The 17,934-nt window shown below is 48.3% G+C and overlaps 1 protein-coding gene across 3 annotated transcripts in view; it reads right to left on the bottom strand.

Annotated features, from left to right (window-relative positions):
* The window catches only part of GPR68 (G protein-coupled receptor 68), a 207,777-nt gene that overhangs the window by 150,329 nt on the left and 39,514 nt on the right, over positions 1-17,934 (bottom strand). The window lies entirely within an intron of this gene.

The raw sequence follows: 17,934 nt of genomic DNA, 5'->3' as shown, positions 1-17,934 counted from the left end.
AGGAGGGAGATGGGCCGGTAGTTTTTGGGGTCATCTGGGTCTGCCTTGGGTTTCTTCAACAGGGCGTGGACATCGGCGTGTTTCCAGCTCTCCGGGAAGGTGGCTGTCTCGAAGGAGCTGTTGATGATGGCATGGAGGTGGGGGGCGATGATGTCGCTGGCTTTGTTGAAAATCTGGTGTGGGCAGTGGTCCGAGGGGGAGCCGGAGTGGATGGAGGCCATGGTGTTGATGGTGTCTTCATTGTTGACGTGGGTCCAGGCGCATAGAGGGTTGATGTTGCTTGGTGGGTTGGGTTTGTGGCTGTCTGTGGTTGGCTGGTGGGTCTGGGGTTTGAAGCTGTTGTGGATGTCTTCGATCTTTCAATGGAAGTAAGTGGCGAGGGAGTTGCAGAGCTCCTGTGATGGCAGGAGTTTGTAGGAGCAAGGCCTGGGGTTGGAGAGTTCTTTGATGATGCCGAAGAGCTCTCTGTTGGTGTTGGTGTCTATGCGGCTTTTGTAGTAGGTTCTTTTGGTGGTGCGGATCAGCTGGTGATGTTTGCAGATGGCAGTCTTGAGGGTGATGTGGCTGGATTCGGTAGGTACAAGGCGACAGGTCTTCTCCATTCTTCAGCATTCCCTTTTTGGAGGCTTGTAGGTCGGGGTGAACCAGCTGGCCTTGGATCTGTGGTGGATGTCTGAGGGTTGTTTGAGTGGCGCGAGGGTGTTGGCGCAGTCGTCTATCCATTGATGAAGGTTGGTGGCAGCTGTGTTGAGGTCCCGGGTCCTAGGAGGAGGTACCTGGGCGAGGGTGGAGATCAGCTGTTCTGTCGAGATTCTGTTCCAATAGCGGCGGGGGGGTTGAGTGGTAAGGTTGTGAGTGACCGGCTTCTGGAAGGAGAAATGGATGCAGCGATGGTCGGTCCAGTGGAGTTCGGTGGTGTCGCTGAAGGAGACGTGGTTGCTGGCTGAAAACATGGGGTCGAGTGTGTGTCCTGCGGTGTGGGTGGGCGACGTGACGAGTTGCTTGAGGCCGAGGTTGGCGAGGTTGTCGAGTAGGTTGGTGGTGTTGATATCGTTGTTGTTTTCTAGGTGGAAGTTCAGGTCGCCGAGGAGGATGTAGTCAATTGAGGCGAGGGCTTGGGCGCTGATGATGTCAGTGATGTCGTCGCAGAAGTGAGGTAGGGGGCCTGGGGGTCTGTAGACCAGTGTTCCTCTGAGGGTGGTGTTGGCGTTCACGTGGAGTTTGGAATGGAGGTGCTCGGCGGAGTTGATGGTGTCGTGGGAGCTGGTGGAGACTCTGATGGTGCTTTTGTGGACTATGGCGATTCCTCCTCCTGGTTTGTTGGTGCGGTCTCTTCTAGTGATCTTGTAGCCGTCAGGTATGGCTATGGCTATGTCTGGTTCCGAGGCCGAATTTATCCAGGTTTCGGTGAGAAATGCGGCGTCAGGTGATGATGAGGTCAGTAGGTCCCAGAGTTCGATTGTATGCTTGTGGACGGAGCGGGTGTTGAGCAGAATGCAGCTGAGGTGGTTGTCTGCGGCTCTGTATCAGAGCTTGGTAGTTAGGGTGCAGGTGAAGTTTCAGGCTCTGCAAGAGAAGGGTCTTTCAGTGTGCTTCGGAGTGGACTGGAAGCAGATGGAGGAGCGACCTGGATTGAGGGCGTGGAGGTCATTGGCTGTGTAGCGGTGATTGGTGGTGCGGGGGTGCGTGGGCCAGGGGGACTGGCGGCTGCCATATGAGGGGAGGTGGGAGGGAGTGGCAGCAGGGAGGAGGGAGGGAAACAGCGAATGGGAGAGCAGGGAGGGGGGCCGCAGGGACGCAGCGGCAGGGGCCAAGGGGAGCGGGAAAAAAAAGGAATCCAGAAAACACGGGCACTTGGATCAGAGGCAGCGGTGCAGGGAGCGACCTGACTCAAGCAGGGTCTGAATCTGAAGCCTTTTTTGTTATTGGTGTTTTATACACACACCTCACAACAACACAAAACAGGGGCACCATAGAACTGGGTATGCCATTGTGTGCGGCGCAGTGTGGTACAACAACGAGAATGCATTCCTGGAATACTTCATGCCCAAAGGTACAGTGTTGTGAGCAGACATAACCGCACAATGCGGAAGACACTCAATGTGTATGTTTAAGTAATGATGGAACAGAACAGTTCCAGCAATGCTCTCTGCCTTAACTACGCATATGCAAAGTTTGGCACATGCGTGGTTAAGGCAGAGAAAAAGGCATGCGTTGTTCTAGCAAGCGTTGTTACTCTTGTGTAGGAAATGTTCACGTTGTTTGCAATGCGTTGTTCAGGACATTTCCCGTTGAGAAAGGCTTGCACGCTCAACCTAAAAATGGCTTCAAAATTAGGTATACGAGCATCTAATATGGTCAATATAGTAGTAATGTTGAAACTGAAAGACCTTCAAAACAGGCAAATGCAATGAAAGGAAGAGAACATTTTCTGAAAAATGCTTACAAAAAAATATATTTTTTTTTTTTTATTGAAACAAGAAGAAAATGAATTGATTCGGCAATCATCCCCTTTTTTCATTAAAATTAGCAAACTAAAGGTACATGTCCCCTTTCTTGGCAAAGGATTTCATACATCTGCTCAACGAAAACCAGTATATCTACAATGTGCACACTGTAAATAAAAGCGAAGCCAAATCAAAACACTGACAAGCACTGGAAGCCTCTCTAGATTTGTATCAGATTGAAGAGGAAGGAGCATCAAGCTCAGGGCTACTAAAATTGGGATACTTGAAAATAAAGAGCAATTCATTAATTTTGTCAACATTTTCAAATAGGAACTACGAACGAGTGATTAACGTGTAAGGGAGGGGGCTAGATAAAATAATGGTTTGTGATTTTATCACACCTAATTCGTAATCTACGGCAAAGAAACTGACGCAAATGCATAGAATGTTTCCCTTGAGGCCACATGGCTAATCGCAGCACCAATAACCTCAGATTAACAACTAACCTTAGGTTCCGAAGGATCTTGCTGCTCCGTTTCAAGCATTTCAACTCCTCTTCAGAGGTAGTAAGCGCTACATAAATTCAATTTAAATATAACATAACTTTTTTTTACTTTGGTGCAAGACTTTCACCACCCCAACATGCCTTTGTTGTTGGTGGAAAGTGTGTTCACCAACACAAAGTCATTTTTAGAAATGTTTGCATCTATCAGTGTTCATTGTGAAGCGCCATCCTGGTAAAGAAGACCCAGAATCCAGTTGAAATCACAGTGAGGCCTTGCTCAGCAGGACGAGCAGTATCCAAATGGCTGTAGCCTCTTTGGATGGGTGATAGTTAATAAGGGAATTCCCAAATAGAAAACTGGCTCCAAAGTAAGGGGGTTATTACAACTTTGGAGGAGGTGTTAATCCGTCCCAAAAGTGACGGTAAAGTGACGGATATACCATCAGCCGTATTACAAGTCCATTATATCCTATGGGACTCGTAATAAGGCTGGTGGTATATCCGTCACATTTGGGACAGATTAACACCTCCTCCAAAGTTGTAATAACCCCCTAAGTCTGTTTTCTTGACGATATTGAAACTAGGCCGGCTAAAATTATGTACCCTACATTTTGGTTCTGAATTTTTTATCCTTAAATAATTTCACACATAAATTGTTAATAGCTTGTACACACTTAAAATATTGTCAAATATATCCAGTCCAGGATGAGAATCGGACCCACGTTTTGCTCTAGTGCCAAGCCTGTTACTCCTCGGATTAAGTGGTTGAAGCGAATGTTGAGCATCTAGGGCAGATAGAGGGTGAAGCACGCCTGGGAGTTTTTCATTACTGATACCACAACTTTGGTACCTATTCGCCCTCTCTCGCTTTTTTTCTAGATACCTAAAATTTAAGGTGACATTTTAATACTATTAAGTCATGGAACAGGATTGGCAGGGTTTTATCAGGAAACTGGACACCTTATGAGGGTGGTTTAGCATATTGTATTTAATTTTTGTACCAGTTGATTTAACAGAGTACTTTTATTGTATGCATTTTACCTGTGCTTTAGGCTTTATGGTGAGGTCTTCAAACTGAGGGGTGGGCCTGATCTTTTGGGTCAGCAGACCATAGTCAGAGCTGATGGATGTATGTACACAACATAAGGTGATGGTATTTGAACAGGTCAGACCCTCACTACCCATGTTATGCCCTACACCTTCAACCTGTCCTCCGCTGGCTAACAATAACACTCTGCCCGCTGGGATTTCTGTAGTCATCATTGCAGTGCTAAAAGCAACTACATGCCCTAGAATGTAACTTGTTTTAAGCATAATAACAAGAGCAGTTCTAGCTGAAGGTGTCATGCATGACATGGGACCGTTCACAGCTATGCATATAACAGTCTCTTATCCCTGGTATCTGGGCTGCAAATGCTGCCTTCTGCCAACAGTGGGCCTCAGGTTGGACCCCATCATGCGCCCATGTCACCGCCTGGGTAAGTCCCTGCTCTCAATAATCGATGCCACACATGGATGTTCACTCTCAAGACTCACCCAGAAATGCCATTTCCACAGATATATTTATCCCTAGGCTGCACCTGGCCTCTAACATGCATGCTTTGATGGTCATAGATTGCATATTCTCTAGGTAGACCACACCATCTCTTCTAAACTTAGATAGGGCCAGGGCTCAATGGCACCAACAGTTCTTCACAAGTACTTTCCAAACACTACACATAGTCCTTCAGTCTTTGTGGCACTAGACTATGAGGCTGACGCTATGTCTTAGACTTATACATTGCGACAGTAGTTCCTCCTAGTTGCTGGGCCAGTAGGCTCTCAATAGTTTCGAGGAAATCTGGGTATCATTTTGTTCAAGAGCCTGTTGACCTCAAGATGTTTCAGTTCTTCCTTTCTCCCCTGTTATCTAATGGGAGTTTTCCTTTTGTGGTCTCCCACAAGTCCTTGCTGTCCTTAACTACAGAGCCAGGGCCACCGACTGTGGTGCCATCTAGATTCTATCATTCACTGGTTTACCAAAAGTGAGAGTTGATAGGGCATATTAGGTCGTGCAGCGTCAGGTGTCTTGGAAAATTCTCAGAAAATGTCAGGCCCATTCTATGTATTCTTGGTGTACGTTATCCTTATAAATCTCTCTATGTCGCTATTTATTTTGGGAAACTGGGGTGTGATTTAGCGGTGAGACATTCTGAGTCTGTTGCGGTAAGATCGGAACTATGCTGAAACGGTTTTCCATGGTCATTGAAACTCTGATGGGATGCTACAGGCTGTGATCAGTTTCTGCATCTTCGGTTGGATGCGATCAGATGCCGTACAATGGATCACCTCAAAGATAGTGTACTTGGTGCAAGAGGACTATGAGTTTTTTTTTCCCCAACAGAAAGGGCACCGAAATTGTCTCCAATGTTGGACCGGGGATAGTGCGCTTCCCAAAATTATGTGTAAAAATAGTTCACTTTCTCACTCTCTCACCAAGCTCATTTTGACATGTCCATAGTCTTGTGTTGTGGGCTGAAATGTGACCCGAGGGTGGCCACTGCTCTTTAGTAGTCTTCATTCCCTTGGATTGGCAACTTCTGAAATAGCTTGAATACTTTCTCGCTAGAAAAGTGGAAAAATAAAGATTGCTTCACCAAGTTAATCGTTTTCAGGTAACACAATTCTCTGTTTATTCTGTTCCCAAATTCGTACGCTCACAGCAGCAGGCAATGGGTTTGGGAGTTCACTGATGGTGGTGGGGCAGCCCAGTTCTTCATTTGTGAAACCATAAGTGGCAGTGTCCTCATCAGGAGCCCACTGCAGCTTGCACCAACCATTGCACCTTCCAGCAACGCCAATGACACTACCAACATAACTACTAACCATCACACTCCTATAAGTGACAATTCAGACTACTCCAGGCCCCAGAAGCTGTAAGAGTGGCTTGGGCAACAGGTATTAGTCATTTTCAATGTATATACTGACTTAATAAACAAACAATCGTTATTGTGCTCATCTCTAAATTAGATAGAGAGCACCACCATGTGGCAGACTGTCATGATGCCAGTGTTGGAAACTAAGTGCCGGTGCTGAGCACCAGAAACCATTGGCTGAAATTAAGCAAGCAATGGGGCGGCCCGATATATATATATCATTATATATATATATATATATGCTGGAATGAGCTCCATTGAATAGCCTGATCCCTTCAATGGGGTGCAATCACAGCTAGTGATGCAGCTTGGTCACCTGTTATATCCTGGGCATCATCAGCCGTGATTTAACTGCTTAGTCTCTGGATAGGTAAGTCAGATTTAGATGCGCGTTTCTCTGTGACCCCGGGGTTCAGCTGGCCTTATTTTGGCATAGATTGTGTTTGATTAGTTTTTCCTTCATTGAACGTTGTGTGAGAATATATTTTGTGACTCCACTGTAGCATTTAGCTTAGCTCTCCAGCGTACTCATCACTTACTGGGCAGAGTCACAAGTGAGAACTTTTCTTATGTTGCTTAGTCAATTATTTTTCTTCCTCCTTTTCTAACTTGTTTTTAATAGCTCCTTTCGTCTTCGGGAATTCCTTACTTTGTCGCCTTTATTTCCCCAAGTTGTCGAGCTCAACTTTTCTTTCGCTCTCCAAGCCTATTGTATGGACAGCAGGAACGACTGTCAATCAACACATGGAGGAGGAGCCACTGCTGGTATACAGGGAGTTGTTTAATGCTAAATCACTCATCCCACCCTGAGATGCCATTGGCCACAAAAGAAGCCACCGCTATCTTATCAGGCGTATGTCGGATACGTCCTGGGTCCCGACGGCAGGCTGTATTCTGGCACGTGAGTGTGCTGATGAGCTCTTTCTACACTCACAGCTGGGTGATAGCATGAAATCACTGTCAATCCCTGGTTTACTGTGTTATGGGGCAACACGGCCAGTGTCATAGGCATAGAAAAACTAGTCACCTGCACACAATAATCACAACACGCATGGATGTTCTCTCTCAGCCTGACCACCAAGCAATCACATCTTCATTCATTTTTCTCCCTCAGCCACGCCCGGCCTTCGGGGTGAGTGCTCTGATGAACATATGCTATGTAGGGGAGGGTGGCGCTCTACAGACCCCAAAGTACAGAAGGGATAGTTCTTTTTATGGTCTCCTCTGGCTGTCTGGTTCTAGGGCTTTTGCTATGGTGAACTCAGAGGCTTGTATGTGAGTAATTCACACACTTGTATTTCTGTTTTATATGCTTTGTACTCACGCATAAGTACCTAGTCTACAGCAAATGCAAGTAATTTTGGTTACCAAACACACAAAAAAGGGCTAAGCTCACACCAACACTCAGTAGCCAATCACCACACTCAGGGCCCGATTCACTGAGAGCTGCTGCAGTGATGGCGGAGGCTCCGCAGTGGTGGCAGAAACTCTGCGGAGGTGGTAGAGTCTTCGCAATGCGGGAAGAGGCTCCGGAAGAAGCTCCGCAGTGGTGGCGGAGGCTCCGCAGTGGTGGCAGAAACTCTGCGGAGGTGGTAGCGTCTTCGCAATGCGGGAAGAGGCTCCGGAAGAAGCTCTGCAGTGGTGGCGGAGGCTCCGCAGTGGTGGTAGAAACTCTGCAGCGGTGGTAGAGGCTTCGCAATGCGGGAAGAGGCTCCCAAAGAAGCTCCGCAGTGGTGGCGGAGGCTCCGCAGTGGTGGCAAAATCTCTGCAATGAGCAGTCTCATTGCGGAGATTCAGCCACGAGTGTGAAGCCTCCGCCACAACTGCGGAGGCTCTTTATGAATCGGGCCCTCAGCATTCAGGAGCAGCCCCATCTCACAGAGACACTGCTTTTCAGTGCCAGACTGTGGTTTAAAAAACAAGTGCATTCTGGGAATAGCAAGCCAAGAGCCCCTTGTCGCATGAAAAGCTGCAGTGGCACCTCTGAAAACAATGATTTGTAAAAAGAAAACCAAATGGATGACTGGAAAAGAGGTGTCTTCTAAGATGGATGCACCACAGGTCCATTCTCTCAGTTGCTCACGCGCAGGGTGTAGTGGGACACCACCCAAGTTCTTTTACTTTTGATAAAAGGCATACAACAACATCAAGTAGCATATTGCTCTGAAAATTAAAAACCCCAGCAGCAATGTGGCAGAGTTAGGGAGGGTCAGGAGAATGAACAGATTAAAAGGGGTAGGACTTTTCCCTCCTACAGTTAATGAGTTGGATTGACAGACATCTGGAACTGGTGCATCCAGGAAACGGTGCATTAATATCAAACAAGGAATAAGCGGGGTGAGACAGGTTTGTTTGTCATAGGCTCCAGTGTGTAAACAAACCTCAGAGTTAGAGAGGCTGCCACAAAAACAAGCAATCACCACAGAAGAATTTGAAACGATCTAAGCATAGGTGTGGGTGCGCAACTAAACAGTACAAGAAACAAAAACAAGCAGTGAGACAGCAGTTTGGGCTTTTGGTAAGTAAAAAGGCTGTCTCAAGACTCAGAAAGGCGCACAGAACAGGTACTGCCACAGAAGTTAAACAACAGACTCATTATGCTCTTTCCACTCCGATAAAGCACAGCATAGGACACGACGGTGATAGCTTCACTTACGCAGACGTAATACAGGAGACGTTTTGTAACAAACTAGTGTCTTTTTTCACATATTTCCGCAGCGCTGATTTCCAGGGCAGGGAACTCTGCCACAGCTTTAAGAAGGGCGCGTGGGGGGCGTGGCCAAGATGGCGACCGGAGCGGCAGCATAAACTGCAGCTCCGATCCCTGGCCCGGTAAATTATCCTGTTGGAGGCGCCCGGGCCCCCCCGAGAGCGGGTCCGTCTGCCGCTAAGAGGGCTGCCCGGGGGCGGCATCGTTAATCGCGGCCGGAGACGCGCTACTCGCATGGCTGGCGATCGGCTGGATTGAGGCCGTGATCGCGCTGCAGACAACGCGCTTGCGGCGAGCGCTACATGGAACCACCCACGACCCGGTCCCAGAACACGGGTTCGCGTTATGCTGAGGCGACATAGCACCTTCGTTTTTACCCGGTGGTGAGAGGCGCCGGGGTGCGCGCTCTGGAGGGGCGGTGCCGTCCAGGCCACCTACGGTACAGCGCCATCTTAGCGAGATAAGCCCTGCCGGAGCAGGCTTACCTGTTTTACACCCGGTGAATGGGGCTTCCCGTACTGTGACTCTCCTGCTGTTCTGCGGTAACACACCGTTCCGCGGCCGTCCTGGAGGTCGGACCGCACGGAACACGCCTCCTGTTGGTGTGGCCTGGGGATTGCGCCGCATGCACGGAAGGCGCCATCGTGAACTCTACGCGGAACTGTGCTGGCTGGAATTTATTTTATTCACTGCGGCGAAGCCCCTCGGGGGCCGAATCCTGTCAAGGTAGGCCCTCCCCCGCACCATAATCATCGAGATGAGAAGCCGGTGTGGATGTTCTGGTTTCCTCTGCCCACCCACAGCTGCATAGCGCCCCGCGCTCTGGCTACTGATTAATCCATCGCATCAACAGGCCCAACAGGCGGCGGCCAATACGTAACACCTCTGCATCCTTTGCAAACAATAGTGCCTAACTCTGCCATAAAAGGCCCGCTGGCGCGTGGGTGGCGCTGTGCAATAGCGCGTCGCATCGGGGCGCGCACCCCGTAAACTCACTCTGTGTTGTCGCTGTGGGGCGGCATCGACCTGTGGCATCCCTGCTCCCTGCACGGAGCAGTCCGGGAAAACAGGCTCACTAAATAACTGGCTCCAGTGTCGCAGGCCACGTTGGATGATAAATTGTGGCCAACTAAACGTACTGAATCAATGCGGATTGCTACACCAGCACAGGGGTCCACAGCCGCAGCCCCTACTGTACGTATCCTTGTCCTGCATTGGCCCGTGCTTCACTTCTGGGAGACCGAGGCATTAGGAAGTCAGCTATCTGGGAGAGGGGTAAACACATAATGGACCTGGCTGTTTATAAGGGAAGTGCCTATTGATGACAGTTACCGTGTGGTAGTGCGCACACGCATGAATCATCCCTCTTGGGACACTAGTTCCCATGTGCTGCTGTAACTTCTGTCACAATGCACAGCGTATTGCTCCCTATTCCACCAGTCTTATAAATTCGTACCAGCCCTGTCATTATTAAGTGACACAAGTGATAGCAAAAATACCATCCAAAGCCTTGCTTGTTCCTGGCCTTGCTCCTTTTCAACGTCTAGGCTCGAACTGGCGTGACACTTGACTAGATCGTGCATACTGCTTCGCGTTTTCTCAGCACGCTAACGTCTAAGAGCTCCTGTACTTGCCAAATGGTCAAACCAAAAACCCCACGTGCACCTCTGGGCAAGATGGAACACGCCACCTCATCCTCCTCAGAGCCCTACGCCAACACACAAGTGGCACTTCAGAAACTAGAATTGACCCTACAATCACACACATCACAATTCGAAAAGATACTACAAGCCATTCTAGACACTAAAATTACTCTGGAAGCTAAAATAGGTTCGGTAACAGAAGATCTTAACATACTTCGCACTGACCAACACGCACTAGCTGATAGGGTATCGGAACTTGAAAGAGATACTGTGGCTATCCCCCGCTCGGTGAAAGATCTCCAATCGCAACTAGTTCACTTATCGACAGAGGTGGACTCTTTAAAACGCAGAGCTGAGGATGCAGAAGGTAGATCTCGCCGCAACAATATCCGTATGGTGGGATTCCCCGAGCGTGCCGAGGGCCTCAGTGCTGAACTATTTATAGAGAAATGGCTTACTGATACTATTCTGAAGGATAATATCCCGAAGTTCTTTTCTGTCGAAAGAGCACACAGGATCCCTGCCAGGCCTCCCCCTCCTGGCTCACAACCACGTCCGCTTATAGTAAGACTCCTTAATTACCGTGACAGAGATCTTATCCTACAGTTATTCCGCAAATCTGGCCCGGTAAGCTTCGAAGATGGTGTGATTACAGCCTACCCAGATTTTACAGCAGAAGTACAGAAGAAACGCAACTCTTTCTACCATGTTAAGGCGTGTCTCCGAAAACACAACATCAAGTATGCGCTGTTGTTCCCTGCCAGACTCCGGATACAAGATGACACTCGCACACTCTTTTTTACCTCTCCAGAGGATGCCTGGACCTGGCTACATGCCAAGGGGCTAGCCGATCCGTTAGACACAAATGCTCTGGGAGCCGATAGACCCTCCTCCACGTCAGGTCGCAGACAGCGCAAGAAACAAGGCGCGAAGCCCTCGCCTGAACAAGCGCAAACTGAATGCTCCCGACTTCTGCGAGCCACATCCAGATTTGTTAACGCGTCACCTACTGCCTCCTCTACACAAGCGGACGTTGAGCAGGAACAGGATGCAAACTCTGACTCAGCTGAATCCACACGTGGCCCTACCCTCACACCACGCACAGCAGATGATATCTGCTAAACAGCTGGGCCCTACTGGTTCTTACAGATCGTGGACAGTATCACAATACTATTACACCTCCTTCTGAGCGCCATCGGCATCCACCTGCTACGCCGCGTGATTCGATTGTGCCCCTGGGCGGCACACTCTTCACCACAAGTGAACAGGGCAAGGTAAACCCTAGACTCCGTATCAATGCTGCCCGACACCCCCCTGCTCCATATGGACCATTCTCTCATGCCAGCAAATGCTGGAATAGATTTCTATTTTTCAATTCAGTTGTTATTGTGTGTTGTTTTAGTGTGCTCCCTTTTATTTAATCGTTGGTTTTATCACATGTTAGTTAATTGCAAATGCAGCAGCAAATGTACATGTCATGATTATCATAGCAATAGGACTGCAGCTCGCAATGTCGCTGGTGTGGGTCGCCCAACCTTAGTGTGCGCATGTCACAATGTTTTTATGTCATGGTCAGCAGACAATCATTCCCTTGGGCATATGAAAACCACAACAATATCATGGCCACTCAAACTCATCAGAGTATAGCAAAATACAAAGTGCTCACATGGAATATTAGAGGCATGGCAACCCCACGGAAGCGTCAGAGAGTTTACGCCTTTCTTAAGAGACATCAGATACATATAGCATTATTGCAAGAAACACATCTCTCTAAAGCTACGCTAGAAAACACACGCTCAAAATGGAAGGGGCAATTGCATGGCACAACTTCTTCATCATTTGCCCGTGGGGTAGCGATTTGGATCGCCCCCGGGGTTCCATTCACCGTGTCTCGCACACAATGTGACTCAAATGGTCGCCACGTGATAGTTGAGGGCATACTAGATGGATCCCCTTTAGCCCTAGTTGCACTGTACTCCCCAAATGCAGACCAGCGAGATTTCCTATCTACACTTTCAACCGGCAACCTTAATGACCCTACGTTGGAATGCGTTTGGGGAGGAGACTTTAACAGTGTCTTAGACACTCAAAAGGACCGCTCGTTCCCCCCGCTTACCTCAGCTCCTTCCAATCGTGCCTCTCAAGCACTAGCAAGCTGGGCTTTAAACAGTGGCCTGAGCGAAGTATGGAGGACGGCCCATCCTGCCCAACGGGAATACTCTTATTATTCCCCTGTACATAAGCTGTATACCAGAATAGATATGGTTTTTGTATCTGCAACAGTGATTCAGAAGGTGTGCGGATCTGAATACTTAGCGCGCACTATATCAGATCATAATCCTTTATGTGTAACAATAGCTTGGGGTCACATGCACACCCGCATACCAACGTGGCGTTTACAGCCGGAAGCCCTTTTAGATCCCCCCTTTCAAACAGAGATAGCTAAAATATTAGCTGATTATTTCCTGCTAAATAAAAACTCGTCATCATCCCGCTCTATAGAGTGGGATGCCCACAAAGTGGTGATAAGGGGACACTGCCTTGCAGCCACGGTAGGGGTGAGAAAAGTACTCACTAAAGAGCTACAAACATTAGAGGTAAAAATCCGTAATGCGGAGGCTGCGGTTGTTGGGGACGAGTCCATACTAACAACACTGAATTCGCTCAGGGCCGCTCATAACGAAGCAGATACTAGGCTAGGCAAACATGACTACAGACATTATATAACAAGACAGCACGCTGAAGGAGACAGATCCGGTAGATTGTTAGCTTGGCTGACTCGACAGCCCTCACAGCCAACGCCTATCGGCGCGATACGTTTAAACCCCAACGTTATCGTTAACACTCAGTCTGGCATTAATGAAGCCTTTTTCACATATTATCGTACACTTTATACGTCTCCTCCCCCTCCGCCGGAATCACACCTAACTGATACACTACAACTTGTCTCTCAAAACCAACTTATCCTCGATAACACCCATATTCTAGATGGCCCCATTACCATTGAAGAACTGTGCTCAGCTTTGGCACAAATGGCGCGCAGTAAAACCCCCGGATCGGATGGACTCCCGGTGGAATATTTTAACTCTCATGCGAGTCATCTCCTGCCCCCGCTCGTAGAAGTGTTCAATGAGGCGTACCATAATTTGCAAATGCCAGACTCTTTGCGCGAAGCTTTAATAGTGGTCCTTCCAAAAGCTGGTCGAGACCCACTTGATGTTAAATCATACAGACCGCTCTCCCTCCTAAACACAGACTGCAAATTACTAGGGAAAATATTAGCGAATAGGCTCCTCCCCTACCTACCGAGTCTGATACATCAAGACCAGTCCGGCTTTATTCCCGGCAGGAGCACCTTCCTAAATATTAGGAGACTGCTTCATATAATGCATAACAACACAAACACCGAAGCAGTCGCCCTCTCCCTAGATATTGAAAAAGCGTTTGACACACTAAGCTGGAATTATCTTATTTGCACACTCAGGGCGTTCGGCTTCAGACCTGGCTTCATAAACTGGATCAGGACGCTGTACTCTAAGCCCACAGCACGTGTAAAAAATGGTCGCATTATCTCCGAAGCATTTGCCATAAGTAGAGGCACCAGACAGGGTTGCCCATTATCCCCCTTGCTGTTTGCCATTGCCATGGAGCCACTGGCAATCAAACTGCGTAGCTTCGCGCATATGTGGGGTATCCCGGAATCTAACACCTATCATATCATATCTCTATATGCAGATGATGCCCTGATTTATCTGCGTAATCATTCTACCTCCATGTCAGAGGTGCTGAAATTGCTGGACTCCTTCGCCCTCGCCTCTGGACTTCACGTCAACTGGTCCAAATCCAGTATTTTCCCTCTTATCTCCATTCCGACTGATGCGCATATAACACTTCCGCAATATAAACTACCGTGGTCATATACAACCATTAAGTACCTCGGGGTGCAGATTTACCACTCTGTTACAGATTTAAAAGAGGGCAATATTGACAGAGTGGTGAGATCCACTCGCGGCTCGATACCATTCTGGAGCTCACTCCCTTTATCCCCGTTGGGCCGGGTAGCAATAACCAAGATGATTATCCTCCCGAGGTTCCTATATTATTTTACTGCCCTGCCAGTGTGCCTGCCACGCTCCTTCTTTAATAAATTACATTCAATATTAACTGACCTACTCTGGGGCAAAGATAGACGTAGAGTAGCGTTGACCATAACACAACATCCACAGGAAATGGGCGGGTTGGGCATGCCTAACCTCGAAAGATACTACGCGGCCGCTCAACTGTCGTGGCTGGCTGGATGGCTGCATGATGCCCCTTCCGCTGAGGGCGCACTGCTGCAGTCATGTATGGCCCCCAAGGGGCTGCTGCTCACATTGTTATCTACCCCTCACTCCTTACCCTCGAAACACATACTGATGGAAGCAGCTCGCTTTTGCTGGTACAGATATGTCCATGGCAAGTCCCCCTCCCCCCCTTACTCACCCTTCATACCGCTGTTTCAATTGCCGGGCACCCAAATTATTTCAATACATCATAACACATGGGATATAAATACACTGAAGGTGGGCGATCTATACTCCCATTCCGCGCTGTACTCCTTTACGGAACTGGTGTCTGCCGGGGTGATGCACAATGGGGCCTTTTTGACATACAGCGCCATTAAACGACTGCTAAACAAGACCTGGGGCCTCGGCAATAATGTACCCCCTGAGTCCCCATTATTCACTACTATCCTTACAATAGGTAGCGCAAAAGGTACCATAACTAAAATATACAAAATACTATTAGCAGCAGTTTGCACTACCCTGCCGCACGCTAAAGCACGCTGGGACATGGTCCTTCCTACACCATTACCACTAAAAACCTGGACCGCAGCTCTTGCAACAATCAAATCAATATCCCGTAATCCTCGCTTACGCTATACCCAATTTAATTATATTCACCATGCTTATTTATCACCAGCCCGCATTCTAAGAATATACCTGAACACAACTCCGCCGTGCCCAAGATGTGCTACCCCGGAAGCTGACTTTTACCACATGGTTTGGAGTTGTCACTCAATAAACTCAGCCTGGCACCGAGTTACAAACGTTACAGCAGACATCTCATCCCTCGCATTATCCCCCATACCAGAGTCCTGCTTACTGGGCATACGTCACCGCACTAAGGGAGATAAACAGACACACAGATTCATAGACTTAGCGTTTGTTGTCTTCAAACGTCTGATTGCAACACATTGGAAGGCTCCACATGTTCCGTCCCATTCGGTTTGGCTGCGTGACTTACATAGTCGCTCGCAGGCCGAGGCGCAGACACTTAATCTATTGCAACGTAAAGGTCTCATCGAAGTGGGCCCTGAAGTCTGGAATACCTTTGTGGTGGCAATAGAAGCGCGTGATGACCTGCACCCCCGTGAATAGTGCAACATACACAAATCTTACAGCAAGGTGGATACGATCAGCAGGATACTTGAACTGCATCAATCTTAATTATAGACATTGCTGACACTCTCATTCTAATCCTCAAAGTATTAACCTAACAAACCAGGCTGTTTCCACTGCGTACAAGACTCTACGCAGGTCAAACCCAGTTCGATCAATGCCAATTAGGCTCAGCATCCAGCTGAACCCCACAAAACACAATCCTTGCCCCACCTCTGTCCTTCGATCTAAACACACTTACATATATTAGCTGCATTCCTTCCTCTAGCCTCTCCCTACCTCGGCTTGAGGTTGCAAATATTATCAATGACATTGGTCGTGCTTAGCTGCATTGATATTCGGCAAGTAGTTGCCGCACAGTATTTAAGCTGTATGTTTCCTTTTTTCTTGCTCTGTTGGCATTATCTTATGTTTGTTTATAATTTGATTTTTCTCTTTCTCTTTCATACCAGTTAATATGCAAAGAGGCTGTGCAAGATTATTTATGCAAGCAAATAATTCGATAAATTGTAAACAGCCAATGTACTGGTATGTGAATGTTATGTTTAATAAACAGATTTAAAAAAAAAAAAAAAGAACGGCGCGTGGGCAAGGTGGTACTGAGGGTACACAGATCAAGAGTCGCAGAGGGCCCTTTGTCAAGGGGAGGCAGTGGGCACGGGTATGGTAGGGCCTGGTGGCCATGCCACTCGTCACTCCATTTCATTCTGTACGCCTCCAGGGCTGGCTGCATAACACAAAGTGCGCCCAGAGTGTAAGGGACCCGCTTTCTGCACCTCCAGGCACTTTGCTATTACAGAAGGGGCAGCAGACACACATGCAACTCCTTTTGTAACACAGATCGTGCCATCGACCTCTATGGAGTGTTCCTTCACTTGCATGTTGGCATGGCCCCTTGCAAATAAGGGAATACTTTGCCTCTGGGTCCGTGCCGATTATAAAAGTGGGTGCACAGGCAAAAGAGCGGGTGGTAAGTGCGGTGACTGTACGCTATAAAGAGGTGCACCCCCTAAAATGGGGTCCCATGGACCACCCAGACATCACCCTGCAGGAAGGTGCAGTCCTTTACTGCACTTGCCTGTGGGGTCTCTGCCCCCATGCCAGTTTTTGAAGCGCAGGCCGGACCCACCTGCAAAGTGAGAGACATACTAGCTGTTTCAAATAGCAAGTCTGCTTTTCACTAAGGCACTGCCTCCAGGGCACAGGCACAAGTTTGTGGCTGTGCTGGGATAGTGCATTAATTGTAATAGGGTGCACCTGCCTAGTCTGCACCCAGGAGCGGCTCCTCTGCTATGGCGGAGGAGCGTCGCCCCCCCTCCCCCGCCAGCAGCTGCAAACCTTTTACAATAAAACCATAATAAACTGTGTTTATTACGGTTTTATTGTAAAAGGGGTGGGGCCATGGGCATTGACAGGGACAGCACTCCCCCTCACTGCACAGGTATGCTTGCCCAGCCGTCCCGGGCCGGCCAAACACACATGCGCACAGAGCTCTCTCCAACCTAGCACTGTCCTGCCGGGTTGGAGAGAGCAGGCAGAGGCGCCCCACTGTCTTGGAGCACCCAGCCAGGGCGCTCCAACAAATCCTAATGCTGCTTTCATGCTGCCAGCAGCATGAAAGCAGCATTAGGATTGACCGCAGGGAAGGCTGGGAGCCTGCGCTTGCAAGTACTGGAGCCAGAGGAGTGGAGCGGCATGGCGTGGCGAGGAAGGTACGTTTTTTATTTTATTTTATTTTTTCTGGTCATTCCCCCCCTACCCGCCATGCCCCTTTCCCTGCCCCGTGAGCCAGGCTGTCTTGCACCTATTTAAAGGTACGCAATGGCACAGACCAAGGCAGTGCACATTATTCATAGTACAATTCCAAATGTCAAAACATTGTCTGGGTTAACAATGAACCCTTTCTCCAGGACGATGATGAGAAACTGTCATAATCTTCCTGTTAACCTCCTTAGGCGGTGGAATGCTGTTAAAATGATACTTTTGCACGTTTCCAAATTTATTTCATTCGGTTCCATTGTTAGTCCCTAACATTTTTTTCTCGGAAATTAGATTCTGCTATGAGAGTGTTTTTGAGGTCTATGAAGACTTGCAAGGCAACTAGACTCCTCAGACTGCCATTGAACAGAGAGAAGGCTGCCCCCACTCCCCTTCACTTAAAGCAATACTTTTGAGCGGTGATGGGGTTCTTCAATATTATTTGTTGCTACAGTGGACTTCTTAGAAGTATTATCAATATTTTAATTTTCTTGCAGACCAGTTAATAAGTGTTT

The sequence above is a fragment of the Pleurodeles waltl genome, chromosome 9 (assembly GCF_031143425.1).
Source record: "Pleurodeles waltl isolate 20211129_DDA chromosome 9, aPleWal1.hap1.20221129, whole genome shotgun sequence".
Taxonomy (NCBI): domain Eukaryota; kingdom Metazoa; phylum Chordata; class Amphibia; order Caudata; family Salamandridae; genus Pleurodeles; species Pleurodeles waltl.
This window is presented reverse-complemented; position numbering and strand designations above follow the sequence as displayed.